A 15370-nucleotide genomic window follows, 5' to 3' on the forward strand; every position below is an offset into this window, starting at 1 on the left:
CTAATCTACACACAGCCATAAACTCTGAGGGTATGAACATATAACTTCCTTTATAGATGAGGATATCACATGATAGTGATAATACCATAACTCTGTATTATTGATCCACTGGCTGAGAATATGTAGAAGACTGATTATTTTATATGAAATTCAACATGTAATGTCACTAGATTTTATGGGCTGGATTTTATTAAGTAGAAGGCATGAAAAAGTCAATATTTGCCAACAATTACCATGGGTATCCCCTATTATAAATCTAAGGGGAGCCTGCTGTACTCTCAGCTGCTGACTTTTAAATCCGTCTCTTCATTACTAAACTATCCTTCCATCCAATCCCAGATCTCAGCTTCTTTTCTTGTTTGTCATGAACATGGCCAAAACTGAACTTCTCATCTTTCCTCCTAAACATTCTCCTCTTACCTTATTTTTTATCACTGTCAATAAGCATACCCACCTCCCCATCATTCACACCTACAATCTGGAGATTATTTTTGGCTTCTTCCTCTCCCTTTCCCCATGCATCCAAGCTATTTCTAAACCCAACTGCTTCTTTCTCCTCAACATCTCCAATATCCATGCATTTCTCTCCACTGCTGCAGCCAAATCTCACACCCCTATTAACTTCACCTTTGATTATGGCAGCAATCTCCTCTGTTCTCCCACACATGGTAAATAAAATAAAATAAAGGAATTTCTACAATTTTCAGTGAAATGAGGGACACAGTTTTTGCAATTTGTTTTCAATAAGCAAGATTCTTAAAAATGTATATTGTCCTTGCATATGATGTGATCATCTAATTTTCCATGCACAACTTAGCAATGCAATGTAAATGGATGGAACAGATTGCTCCAAGTTCCCTCTTTGCTCTGTTCTCAGCATCTTGTTCTACAAATGGAGGAAGAGCAATTAGTTGCTTTGGTTTGTGGGGTATTCGGACTACTTTTGTCAGATACTTGTGCAGTTTTGCAAAGGGATATGATCCTTGTCCAGTCCCATAAGTGCAAACAAGGGCCTTCATGATATAGAGTGATGTTTAAACAGCTGCTAGAAAAACTAAAATTTGCACATGAGCAAACAACAAAAAACCATTTAATAAGCTTTTAAATACACCACTGGTAGTAGGAATGTATTAAAGTTGTGAATAAATGAGAATTTTTTCATTTGCCTTTTGTTAAACTCTTCAGTTTTGTAATCCGTTGGAAACAACTGTCATGCAGAGACCTTTGATTCCATAGATGACCTTCAATACTCAGAGTAAAATTATAAACACAGACTATTTTGATATGATTGTTCATGGCTATATATTGTAGTTGACCTACAATAAATAAATGACACGAAGATGAACTCACTGTATACAATGTCTCTGCTTTGGTATCCTGCTATTGTTAGAGGTTATAGTTTCAATATAGTGTTAAATATCTTTTAGTAATGCTTTTAAAAATATAGTGGAACTGATAATTTTCACAGATATCTGAGATCTACTGTACAGAAGCAATAACAAGACAATTATTTGGTTAATTATGACAAACTATTCACTTTTTTCCAGATGTTGCAGAAATCCTTAGCTTATTATTTAATGTTCAGCATATTGAAGATTTTAAAGTAATGAACTGATTCAGGATGTCTTGATTAGAACTCTCAAGTTTGCCACATTGTACATAGGTTCTTCACTATTTCTGTTCAGTTTCCCTGTCTTACCTCATTTAATAGAAATGTGTTTCAAGGTGTTCCTTGAAACAAAGCATGTCAGCCTGCAGCTCTGGGACCTCTGCTACTCTGTTTACATCCTTTCCCCTCTGAGCAGCCCAGAGAAATTGGCAAAGAAAGGAGGGGAGCTACCAAGGAGTTAAGAGTAGATTTCAGATGGGGAAGACTGAGGAGAGAGGAAGTGGAATGGAGCTACTATGTCTTTTACAGGAGGGTTGTTTGGGAGGGAACATAGCCTGAGCTCCTGGGTTCTTTCTACTCTCCCTCCACATCTACTATACCTTCCCAGCCGTAAAAAGGGAGTCGTTTGGCACTTGGCAACTTCACTTTTTTCAATGCTCTAGAAACGATAAAATCAAGGTTGAATTCCAAAAGTTTAATGTTCAACAGTTAATTTGTTGCTCAGAATGTTAGACATATCAACAGTTTCAAAGTGACCTCTTGGTCTAAGAGTTTGTTGTAGGTTATAATGTAGAAAATTGTTATTACACTTTACTAATTTGCAATCCTGATGAGTCTCACCAAAAATTTACTGTCTCTTTCAACTTCGAAGCAATTATTTAATAGATAATTATAGTAAGGTCTCATACTACTGACTCAGTAAACCTCAGGTTGATGTGTGATATTTATGTGATGTGTTGTCAACTGATGTGTTGGACAGACAGTCTCGGTTCTACTCTACAAATATGAAATGTCACAATAATATACTGAAACTATTACTTTCAATAATAGGAGTCTAAATCAGGCATTGTATTACCATGATTTCACTTTGCTGAAATTCATTTTTCATTAATTAAAAAAAAAGCATACCAAACTATTCTGCCAATGTAATTCTACTGTTTAATATTAAGCTTCATATTAAGCTTCACCTGGAAAGAAAAATTCTCTGCACTGGAATATAGAGTATGCAAAATAGGATGATTCAGTTACCTTCTACTGACGTGAAATCTTTGAGTACACCAAGAAAAGTGTCAATTATATATATCTTTGCAAAATATTGATTGAATGATGTAGTACACTTCTCACATTGAATAAAAGGTTCTTTTACAATTCCTAAGGGAAATACTTCCCATGCCTTTTCTCAGTATATTCTGATGAAAGCAAGAGGCAAGGAAATGACAGGAAGACCTGAGATCAATCACTGGGAAGCTACATTTGAAAACTCTAGCGAGAAATTGAGTTAGTCACTTTTCTTTCTGGTTTGTGCTCCAGATTCTGTAGTCAACGATTCTTATGTTTCTGCTCCACAGAGCAGTAAAGAGTGGCTTCTGGTGTTTCACAAGCCTTCATCATTTGGTAGAATCAGAGCACACACCTGGGCTGCTCACAAACAACCTTCAAACATGCAAACCATACCTTGAGTGTCTGTGTAGGTGCAGCTTGCCAGTTACACCCTGGCTCTCACCAACTTCGGTTATACTGCAGTATGACCCCAAACACACCCCCAGCCTTAGATTTCCCCCCAGAAATGTATGCTGTGTACTGCCCTGCCCTCTCCTAGGCAGTACAAAATATATTAAATCCATTATCCCTTTAAGAGAATAATATGCACCCAACTTGTCATCCCAAATGGAGTTACCCAGACATTTCAATTTAAACACACTGGATCAGATAAAACAAGTTTAATTACAAAGAGCTTTTAAGTGACTAAAATTAATGAGGCAAAAGTCAGTAATGGTTACAAGAAAAATAAAATAAGACCTTTATCAGTTCCTAACTTAATAAGCTATAGCAGATTCAAGCAAAGTGTCTCTCGGCATGCCTTTAGCAGTCTTACTGACCAAACACTATAGGTCAGGACACTTCCCCCAGAGTCTAACGAATGATTCTTTTGTCACTTCCGGTGCAGTGAATGCCAGTCACGCTTATGTTACAGTTACACTTGGGTAACTCAAGAGTTACTCCATGGAGTTACTCCTTGGAAGTTAATAAAATTACACTGTGACAAAATGTACCCCTGTATTCTGGATTGTATCCTGGTATGCCACAGGTACCTCATTTGCAAATTCACCAGGAATTTGATAGAAGTCTAATTGTTTTTTGAAGCTGAAAACACATCTGGCATAAAGCATGGAGAACAGCTTCTGCTTGCCACTTATTTGTGTGTAGTGGTTCAGGACTGAACATCTGTGCATAACATTATTAAATATATTAAAATATGTATTTTATGGATATCATCATTCAAAATACATGTGATGGTCATGGGTTCAGAGTGGTTCTCCTAGATATCATTGTGCACTGTTTTCTGATGAAAAATACATTTAAATAGTATAGCAGTGAAACTCTGATTTGAGTAATGAATGAGCTGTTGGAGTGGAGGTTTTCACTCCTGTGAATTTTAGTAAGAGTTACACAATTTTTCATTGGGTGCAACACACTTGTAGCACTCTTAAGACAGACATCACTCAATTTCAGTGTTAAGAAAACTGGTCATTTAAAACAATTGAGATAGACTTGAATGTGTGAGAGAATAATCCCTGGATTATTGCTGAATTACTTCTGTTGTCTGCAGTTAAATCACAGATGAGGTCCTGGGCAATCATGCAAACTGGAATTAACCAGACATTCCAGATGGTTTTGTGTATGTTTGTGGGAAATGTGCTATTTGAAGATCAGCCAACTTTCTAATGGGTTACTGATGGTGGTGTTTGTGCTTACTCATGGTAGTTTTAGCAATGGTAAAAGAAGTGTTGACGCGAGGCCCAGAAGTAGAGCTAGAGAAGACCTTTCTTTTCACCTGTTTTAAAATTAATCCAATATTGTGTAAGGGAAAGATATTTAATTGTTTGACTGCTTGTCTTTGTATTAGAGGTAAAATATGACCTCTCTTGTCCAATCTGGTGGCATGCTTTAATGCAAATAAAAGGCTCAGCAATGTGAAGAATCTCTGCATGAATAATTATCCAAAGATACTTTGGAAGCAAAACCATTTATGGGGAGTGGCACAAGGGCAGTCATCTGTTACTTCCTGTGTGTGTGTGTGTGTATATATATATGTATATAAAATAGTATTTTTTTTATTATTATAAAATGCCACCACTTGCTATTGTGGTGCGCGCACACACACGCAGAATCTCAACTTAATCTTGAATTCAAATACCCCTAAACTTTTGTTTTTGAGGGTTTGTTTCAAAATCTGTATCTCAATTTTGTGGTTTAAGACCCTGTCAAATGGACAAGTTTCTTAATGGCCTTCAAACTTCTTTACTTCCATTGGCTGCAGGGATGATCAATGATAGATTAGGACCAAGTCTCATGGCCCTGCATCTTCTGTAATTGTATGCACCCAGCGCAAAGTGGTAGCATTTTACTTCCATGTTGTATTGCTTTACAATAATAAGACAAGCTGTAGGGCTAAAGGGAATCACGGCCTATGACTTCATCTGGAGAATAAATGTATGCCCAAACACAGAAACTCTTAAAACTATTTGTGGAAAAGCATGCGGGGGGTGGAATTAGTTATCAAACACCTATTGATGGATCTCTAATCCACAGTCTTACTTAAGTAATTAGTAACGGTTTCATTCTTTTAGTCAATATTAACATATTCATGAATGGAAAAATATTTTCTAAAACATTAATTCCAAATATATTTAGAAAGATAAAGCTACTTGCACTGTGCAATAAATCTGGCAAGCATTTCAGCAATGCTCTGCAGACTTATTTAAGTATTGTTTGTTAAAAGTAATGAGAAAGAGTCTTCTGAATTTCTGGCACCTAGAAAAAGGAGTGTTGAAAAAGCTTATTTTCCATTGGCCTATTCAACAGGAATATAATTCTTTCTGAGCAGGGATAGATGCACCTTGAGACAAGCCCTCCAGCTTGTCTTCTTATTATTACATGGCTGCACCAATGAGTACTTCGCTGAAGAAAGTGACTGAGGGAATTAAGGTGAGTTTCATAATTGATATTGCTTTACAAAACAGGTCCAAAGCAGAGTCAAATCCACCCCATATTAGCACTACTTCTGTCCAAAATCCTGTGAGTTGTTTGATCTGGTTTTGTATGTATTCAGACATATAAATTCAGGTGCAATGCCACTGAAGTTACACCAGAGATTAATTTGGCTCCAGGTGAATAAATATAGAGCACAGTATCTTAACTCTGTTTCTTCAATTCTCTCCCAAAAAAGAAATGATCTACCACTGGTCTCCAAAACGATCTTGTTTTTTTGGGAGACAGGCCAAAATGACAAGGTGGTTGAGAAAAGGGAGCATTTGGATGGAGAAAGGGAGCTTGGCACACATTCATTGGGAAGCTGCTCCAGACATAAGTGGCAATATGAAAGAAGATATACACTTGGGAGTAGTTGAGGGAAACAAAGGGGAATAATCAGAAGAGGAGTAGGCAAACTGAAGAGATTGATGTGGTGCAGGAAGAGAGAAGGGCAGAGAGAGATGTAAATAGAGGCAGAGAAATTATGAAAAATTTTGTAGATAAGTGGGAGCTTGAATTGAAGTAAGAAGAAGAGGAAAAGCCAGTTTAGGTATTTCAGAAATGTGCTACATGGTCAGGATATTTGCAGAGGATGATGATGATAATGGCAGCTGCATTTTGGATGAACTGGAGATTGGGTGATTAAAGAAGGAGTTCTCACTTTGTTTTGTAGTGGGCAATTGAATTGGAAATTTGGATGTGTTGATTTCCTTCAAGGAAATATAAAACAGTTGAGTATTACAGCACATTTTTTACATAGCAGAATGCCAAGCTATATGTCAACAACAAATCAAAAATATTTAAAGTACAGTTATCTTAATTATGAAAGGTGTAAATCAAGACCACTCATACCCTGGGACAGTGGTTCTCAAACTTCATTGCACTGCAATCCCTTCCTAACAACAAAAATTACTACATGACCCAATGTGGGGAACCGAAGCCTGAGCCTGCCTGAGCCCCACCGCCCTAGGTGGCGGCCAAAGCAGATGCCCATGGAGTTCAGCACTGGGCAGGGGCCCTGTAACCTGAGTCCACTGCCCAGGGCTGAAGCCAAAGCCCAAGCCCCACTGCCCGGGACTGAAGCCCTTGGGTGGTGGGGCTCAGGCTTCAGCCCTGGGCCTCAGCAAGTCTAATGCCGGCCCTGGCAACCCCATTAAAATGGGGTCAGGAACCCAAAGTTTGAGAATCACTGCTGTAGGATAAAAACAATGAGGAATCCTTGTGGCACCTTAGAGAGTAACAAATTTATTTGGGCATAAGCTTTTTTGGGCATAAGCTTACGAGTTATAGCCCACGAAAGCTTATGCCCAAATAAATTTGTTAGTCTCTAAGGTGCCACAAGGACTCCTCGTTGTTTTTGCTGATACAGACTAACACAGCTACCCCTCTGAATGCTGTAGGATAAAGTCAAACAGTTTAACTTTTTAGCTCAGAAATATGAATTTTTGAAACTGTCTCTAGGTGAATCCAAAATAATGCAATTAAAGTAAACTATTAAACATTTATGAACAGAACAAATTAAATCCTCCAATAATAACTCTGAGCTATCACTAGTGTTCAGTCATTTTCACTGTCAAAATGCATCTTTATTTGTCAGCAGAGGAGAGCATTTAAATTTCAGAACAACAAACTCTTCTTTACCTACCGAGATAAAAAGAAAATTAATTTATGCTCAGCAGCTGTAATCGCTGTACAGTTTGCTAACATTATGCACTTAACCAAGAGGTATAATCTGGAGACTGTGATTTTTAAAAGGTGAGTTGAGCTGGCCTATAATGTTCTCATGACTGACACTTCCTCTCAGGTATCTGACATTGTCCAGTCTCAGTGGTGTTGTGGTATAGCAACGTCTATAGAAAGCTATTTCTTTGATTATTTTCCTTTTTAGGGCCACATTGTAACTCATCCTTGCAAGGGTGTGTGGAGAGAAAGGAGCATGCAGGGAGCTTTCTCCCGCCTTGAAGACCCTCTGCTTATGGGATAATGCAGATTGCTCCCTCCATCCACTCCCATAGTGTCCAGAGCTCTATAGTTGCAGGGTGGAAATGAGACAATGCAGCTCTACACAACAGACACAGCATTTAAGCACTGAATAAAGCTGAATATAGTCCTTCCTGCTGCCTCTGTACTTATGCAGCTAACACCATCCTGTACTCAGGGATGTTCCTGAGAGAATTTGTAATGTATAAAATCCTATGTCTCCAAATTTTCACAGGTAAAGGTATTTTGTAACCTGGAAAACATTCAATAGCTAGTGAGGATGGTAAAATATTTTATTCGCCTCTACTTTGCATCAGGAAGTACAGCAAGCTACTTTCCACTTTCCTGTTCATAGGGCAACGCCTTCAGGAATGATTTAATAGCGTGAACAGCCAGTAGATACATGGTATTTTGGCTAGACTTTCTACTGAAATGATCTACTTTATCTGCAAGTATGTAAGTATTACAGAGGGGTCACTATTCAAATATTATATTTGCCATTTAATGTATGATATACTTAAATTAAGAAATACCTGTAATCGTATGGAAATATTTTCAAATGTTAAATGTTGGCGGTTAAAAATAGTTGTATGTTTTCATTTGGTTGGATGAAGTTAACACATCAAGTATTTAGTTGACACTAACATATTGTACTCCCTTATTTGATCTAGGAAAGCTGTTACATATGCTAATGTTTTTTTCTATAAGAAAACTTTCTGAAATAAAAAAAAAATCTCTGCCATGCTGAATACATTACAAATTAGATATACTTGATGATAAAACTCAGTTCTCAGATGACAAAATTGGACCCTCACACAAAGGAAACTAACAAGTCTTATTGGCTCATGAATAACCTTTTTTTCCCAAAAAGAAAAGGAGGACTTGTGGCACCTTAGAGACTAACCAATTTATCTGAGCATAAGCTTTCGTGAGCTACAGCTCACTTCATCGGACGCATTACTCCTTTTCTTTTTGCGAATACAGACTAACAAGGCTGTTACTCTGAAACCCTTTTTTCCCAGCCATTCCTTAGGCTAGTCAATTCTACAGTGGTTTGCAACAAGGTCAGTTGTTGGCAGCTTAAACACTTTCCAGCAGTTTCTCGTCTCAAAATTTTCTGCTTTTTTTCTCTTTTTATCCCCATCTATGTTAGATCCTTATTTAACCTATATCTTTTACCTCTTCTCTCTGCTCTTTTTGGAGATGTAGTCATTAAAATCAGACTTGAGAAACCAAGTAATGGTAAGTGTATGGGCTCACATAATAACTATAGTGAACCTCTTCCCTATACTGTTGGGAAGTGTCTGTTGCATGGGACTCATTTTTCTAGTAATTTGTGAAACACATAGCAGAAAACCCAAGTCAATTATTGTTTACCTTTTTGAAGCTTTGATTGCTATTTTTGAGGAAGGAAAATATTAGAGTATGTCTAAGACACTGGACCACTTAGGAGAAATTCTGTGCATACCACAGCATTGTTTAGAATCTAGCTCAAACATGGGGTTTCAACTCTTGGCATATCTCCCTCCACTTTCAACTTTAACGACTCAGATAAGCTTACAGACTCGAATGTGTCAATCCTGCAATTTTGAGTATCCGCAATTCCCAAAGAAGTTAATGGGAGTTGAGGGTCTTTGGCACCTCACCTAGAAACTTGCTGGACTAAGCCCTACAGAAAGAACATAATTCCTAAGCTTTTTTACTCCGTTTTGAATCTAGAATTATTTTCTTCCTTTGCAGTTGTCCAGCTACTCACAGGAAAGATTATTTTAAAAGTTATTTTAATAGCCCAATGGCCGCTAATGTTAGACCTTCGTTTCAAATTGTTCTCTCTGGTCTGAAACATTGTTCAGTTCCCACTAGGGAAAGTGACTCTTCTAACCTATTGTATAGGCCCATTTACCATCTACAATTTGCTAATTAAAACTCCCCTAACTTTAATCTCATGTTAGGACATTTACTGCTCTTGGCTAGTATTTATTACTGAAATGATCCACCTTGTCTACAACTGTGTCAGACTCTCTAATAGACATTCCAATGACAGAGCTCAGAGGGGCTTCTTTGATTAAGCATAATCTAGAGTCAAGATACCTCTGAGGATTACTGACTACCTTTTGGATAAAATACAGAAGCAATAGTTTTTCTTAGCAGTTAGGCTTTTCTCATTTTACGAAGTATAACAGTTGAAATTTCAACAGTCATATATTATGTGGGCAATATGGAAATGTAAAAAGTTTCTATGTTTGTTAGATGTATTGTAGTCCTAAAACCATTATTTCCAAGTGCTAAAGTTAAAATTAAAATTCACCTTTTGAAGATGAAAATACAAATAAACTGTGTTCCTTTTTCTCTTGTGTTTTGTAATCATACATTGTGTTGCTATTTTACACATACATCATGACATCTATCCAAGTGTCTGAAAGCCGATGACAAACATTTATGAAGCATCTCTTGAATCCCTGGGAAGATTGGTATTAAATCCATTTTACAGATAGGTATACTATTGGAATAATTATAACATCCTTCATTTTGTTGCTCTCTCTAAGCCCCAAGCAAGGATTCTGAACCTAATTTAAGAGAAACTGAAATTTCTCTGGTGGTACCTTTTTGAAGATATATTGGTGTAACATGTTACTAAGCAGAGTTCTTCAGTAAGTCAGAGTGTCACAAGCAGTATTAGTATTTTTCAACCCTATCTGTTAAAAATGAAACGGGAAATTCTGACTACATGACTTTCATTATGTAGGCTGAGCTATGTAGCAGCTGGAGAGAAAGGAAGAGATAAGTGACTACTCTTTCAACCTTAATGTCTGACAACTCTTGAGGATTTCCCTCCCCAGTGACTTAAAAACATCTGTCTCCTGCTAGCTTGTTGGCAAGTAAAGCACCTGCCAAGCAAAGCAGAGCTCTATGGTATTTCAGCCAAAACTACATAGGTATTCAGTACATGCCAGATGCCAGTTGGTTTTCCTTAGCATTGTCTACATGGGGAAGTTGTTGCAGACTAAGCTAGAATGTGAATTTAAAGCTCAGTAGCAATTCCACGCTCTTATAAGAGTGGGTTTTTAGTGTTTTAGCTTAATCCACTTCCACAGTGGTTTAAGCTACATCTTGCAAAGTAGTTCTTAGTGTGTAATAGGAGCATCCACGTGGGGATGTAGTGAGGAGTATTTATTCCACAATATCTAATCTGGACTATTTCCCTGTGTGGACAAGCCCTTAAAGATGAATCCTTAAATATTTTTCTTTTCTCATTGTACATCCTTTACAAAAAACCCAAAAGCAGTATTGTATGCTCTTCATTCTGTAGCTGTTGATAGGACATAAATTGCTCTCATAATTTTGGTAATGAATTTGAGAATAAAACATCACATTTTTGTGAGTAACTGACACATGGAAGATGAGTAATTTGTTGGTGTTCAGTAGAGCTGGGTGAAATCTTTTGAACTAATAGTTTATTTGCTAAAAAATGACCCAAAACTAGTTGCAAATTGACCCAGTAGTTTTGGCTGGGTAAGTAAGTGAGTGTGTGTATATGTCCCTTTCCAACCTTTTTTATCATCACATTTAACCCAGTGATTAGGCCACTTGCCTGGGATATGGTCAAAGTTGACTCCCACTCTGGAGCAGGGAATTGAACTCGATCTCCCCACTATCAGGTGATGGCCGTGACACCCAGCTTATTGGCTATTCTGGGGTAGGGTGCTCTTCATTTCTTCTGTTAAAGCTGTTCCACTGTGTGTAAATAGTTAAACATTCATTGTAATAGGGACTTAAACCCAGATCTCTCCCCTCCACCCCAATTGAACATCTTAACCACTAGAATAATAAGTATCTCTGTCTCTTGCTGATACAGTGAATATTTAAGCATTGATATGAAATAGAACAGCTTCATCAGGATAGCTTGTGAGCAACCCAGCCTGGAATACCTTATAGCCTTTGGGTTAGGACGCTCATCTGGGTGTGGGGGGAAATTTGAGTTCATAGTCCCTGCTCCAGAGTGGAGAATCAAATGTGGGTCTCCCACATCCCAGATAAGTGTCTTAACTACTGTGCTAAAGGTTAAAAAGGGGGGTGCACACAGAGTGATGGCCTGAAATGGACTTTTCCAATTTGCTGACACATTCCAAATGTTTTTGGTACCAAATATTTTCCCTGGTCTTTAGATTTACTGGCTGAACTGAAAAATATTTTTGCCGAGTTCCAGTATTCACAGCCAGTTATTTTGTCTCCAGCCCATATCTAATTACAAGTTACACTTGTATTAAATAGTGACGGGGCATGGCCAGATGGCTATAGAAAAGTAGTGGGAGACAGATATATTAGCCCCAGGCTAAACAAATCTCTGTTACCAGGATAAGTAAATGGCAGCTGCTCCAGGTCAATTAAGACACCTGTGGCCAATTAAGATCTTTCCAGAAGGCAGGGAAAATAGCTAGATTGATTGGGACACCTGAAGCCAATTAGGGGCTGGCTGAAACTAGTTAAAAGCTTCCAAGTTATTCAGTAGAGCGTGCATGTCAGGAGCTGTAGGAGGAAGCTGTGCTGTTGGAGGAACTGAGCAGTACAAACCATTTCAGGCACAAGGAAGGAGGCCCTGAGATAATGGTGAAGTAGATATTGAGGAAGCAACCCTCCCCTCCCCAATTAATCGGTGAGACTGGGAGACAACAGAGACTGTGTGAGGGAGGGTTGCTTCGTCTCACCCTCCCTTGCTGGCTTATGATGAAAATGGCTCAGTAGGCTGTGACCTTTGCCTCTAGAGAGAAGGGCTAAGTGGAGGGTCACAGTGAGCCTCTGAAGCTAGCAAAATCTGCCAGGAAATGCAGGACCCATGGAGATAAGGACAGAACTTTGTCACAATAGCCTATCAATAAATGTTGCTGAACTTTAATGGAGAAGTTATAATTTTTTTTGTTACTCACTGTCTTTTGCAGCCATTTTGAAAGATTGGTTCAATGTCTCTGAGTAAAAGTAACCACTATATTCTGAACTTGTCATTGTCACATCGTGTGATGGTCTACACTCTTATGGTCATCACTTTTACAAGACTATATACATTTTGTACAAAGTATGCCTTTGTGAGGTATCATTTGAAAACGCATAATTTGCTGAACATTATTGTCCTGGTAAAATGTGTACCAATATTGTGTATACAGTTTCTACTGTATAATGTTGTTATAACATGTTCCAGAGTTAGAAAGGTAGGCTCAAACCTCTTCTTCAGAGATGAGACATTTGTAACCAGTCCTGACTTTAAGGCATCAATACTTGTAATCACTTAAAATCTAGCTTTCTGTAGTTAATAAACTTTGTGTTATCTTAACAAGTGTGTTTAGATTAAAGTGTGTAGGAAGCTCCATTTGGGATAAAATAGGTTGGTGCATGTATAATTTTCCTTTAGATGAAATGACAGACTTTCTATGAGCTTGCATTGTTGAGTAGTGTGCTAGACAGTAGAAGACACTCATTTCTGGGGAGACAAGGCTAGGACTAAGAATATGCAGATGTTGCCCTATATGTAATTCATGAATGACTGGTCAGAGTGCTCATGTACTGGCAGTGAATTTGTGTGCTAAAGGCTGTGTGTGAGCAGGCCAGTAGTGGATGCTCTGCAGTAAAGCAATGTAAAATGTACCCCAGGCTAGAAAATTTAGGGGACAGTGCTGTTCAAAGATCCAGAGTGTACCCTGGGGAATGTCATGCATGCCTAATGTTAAGTTGCATTCCTCTCTGCCATTTGACAGCAGTATGTACATTAGTATAGTATCTGCTAACCAATGAATTAGTTAAAATGGGATTTTATACTCCACTCACTGATCATATTTTCTTTGATCAAAAATAATAATCTGTCAGTGTCATAAATATAAAGGGAAGGGTAACCACCTTTTTGTATACAGTGCTATAAAATCCCTCCTGGCCAGAGGCAAAACCCTTTCACCTGTAAAGGATTAAGAAGCTGAGGTAATCTTGCTGGCACCTGACCCAAAATGACCAATGAGAGGACAAGATGCTTTCAAATCTGGAGCGGGGGGGACGACCAAAGGTTGGTCTGTCTGTGTGATGCTCTTGCTGGGAACAGATCAGGAATGCAGACTTACAACTCCTGTTAAGTTTGTAAGTAATTTAGATAGAAATGCGTTAGATTTCCTTTTGTTTAATGACTGGTAAAATAAGCTGTGCTGGAAGGAATGTATATTCCTGTTTTCGTGTCTTTTTGTAACTTAAGGTTTTGCCTAGAGGGATTCTCTATGTTTTGAATCTGATTATCCTGTAAGGTATTTACCATCCTGATTTTACAGAGGTGATTCTTTTACCTTTTCTTAAATTAAAATTCTTCTTTTAAGAACCTCATTGCTTTTTCCTCATTCTTAAGATCCAAGGGTTTGGGTCTGTGTTCACCTGTACCAATTGGTGAGGATTATTATCAAGCCTTCCCCAGGAAAGGGGGTGTAGGGCTTGGGGGGATATTTTGGGGGGGAAGACGTCTCCAAGTGGGCTCTTTTCCTGTTCTTAGTTAAAACACTTGGTGGTGGCATCACACGGTTCAAGAACAAGGCAAAGTTTGTACCTTGGGGAAGTTTTTAACCTAAGCTGGTAAGAATAAGCTTAGGGGGTCTTTCATGCAGGTCCCCACATCTGTACCCTAAAGTTCAGAGTGGGGAAGGAACCTTGGCAGGCAGTTTACACTTTTGGCATGAAATGAGTCCTTAGTACTTTTGGAGCTTTACAGATTTGATCCCATAATTTATATGATTTATTTTCAATAAACTATTACTATAACTAGAAATGTAGGAAATGATCATATTTCATGAATATTTACTGCAAGGAGTGAACTTTTCTATTAAAATATAATCCTAGCTAAATATGTTTTCAACATTTTCTTGTCAGACATCCATTTCTAAGAGAAAAACTACAAAGCTTTCAGTGTGCTTGACCATATTACCTTCAGATCATCCATTGACTGTTGATTTACCCTGAAGATGGAAATGGTCAAACATAATTAACTGGTATACTGTATTTTCCTTTGCCCACAGTACCCTTAACCAAGGTAAACAACTCAGTTATAATAATGAAGATACATTTGATTTGGGTTTTCAAAAGTGCTGTGAATTAACCTAACAGTAGAAGTTTTACCATTGACTTCAGTGGGAGAAAATTTAGGCCAATGGTGAGCACATTTCAAGTGATGATTTTCAAAGAGATCAGGGATTCTTAATACTGGGTCACCAGATGGTTTTAATATATTGGTTGTATAATATATGCAAAAAAGACCATTTTTGTCACCAATCATTGAATAAATTCTCTAGACATTGTTTTAATTATTTAACATACTCAACAGATGGTTGAATAATAGCAAATACATTATTTGCCATTTTCCCCCATTATTCCTCAGATATGTTACTCAAAGGGAACTCCAAAGGAAAACCTGGCACAAAGGCTGTAACTTTAAAAAATAACACTCAAAGGATGGTGAATAACAAAAATATGCATCCTTTAAAATAATGGGTGGCTATAAGCAATCATTTTGACAGTTAGCCACCCTTTGAACATTTTATGATCTTAGGTCATAGGAAGCAGCTACTAGGTTGATTGAAATCATTTGACCCACCCATATCTAAACACTAGGCTTGGACTATAAAACTCTATCCCCATAAAAAAGCCACTGAAGAACCCCTGGCAGTATCTACTGATGAATATTTCTGTCCAATGACAATGAGTTGTCTAATGCTACAAAATTAATTC

The sequence above is a fragment of the Chelonia mydas genome, chromosome 4, assembly GCF_015237465.2.
Source record: "Chelonia mydas isolate rCheMyd1 chromosome 4, rCheMyd1.pri.v2, whole genome shotgun sequence".
In the NCBI taxonomy this organism is placed as follows: domain Eukaryota; kingdom Metazoa; phylum Chordata; order Testudines; family Cheloniidae; genus Chelonia; species Chelonia mydas.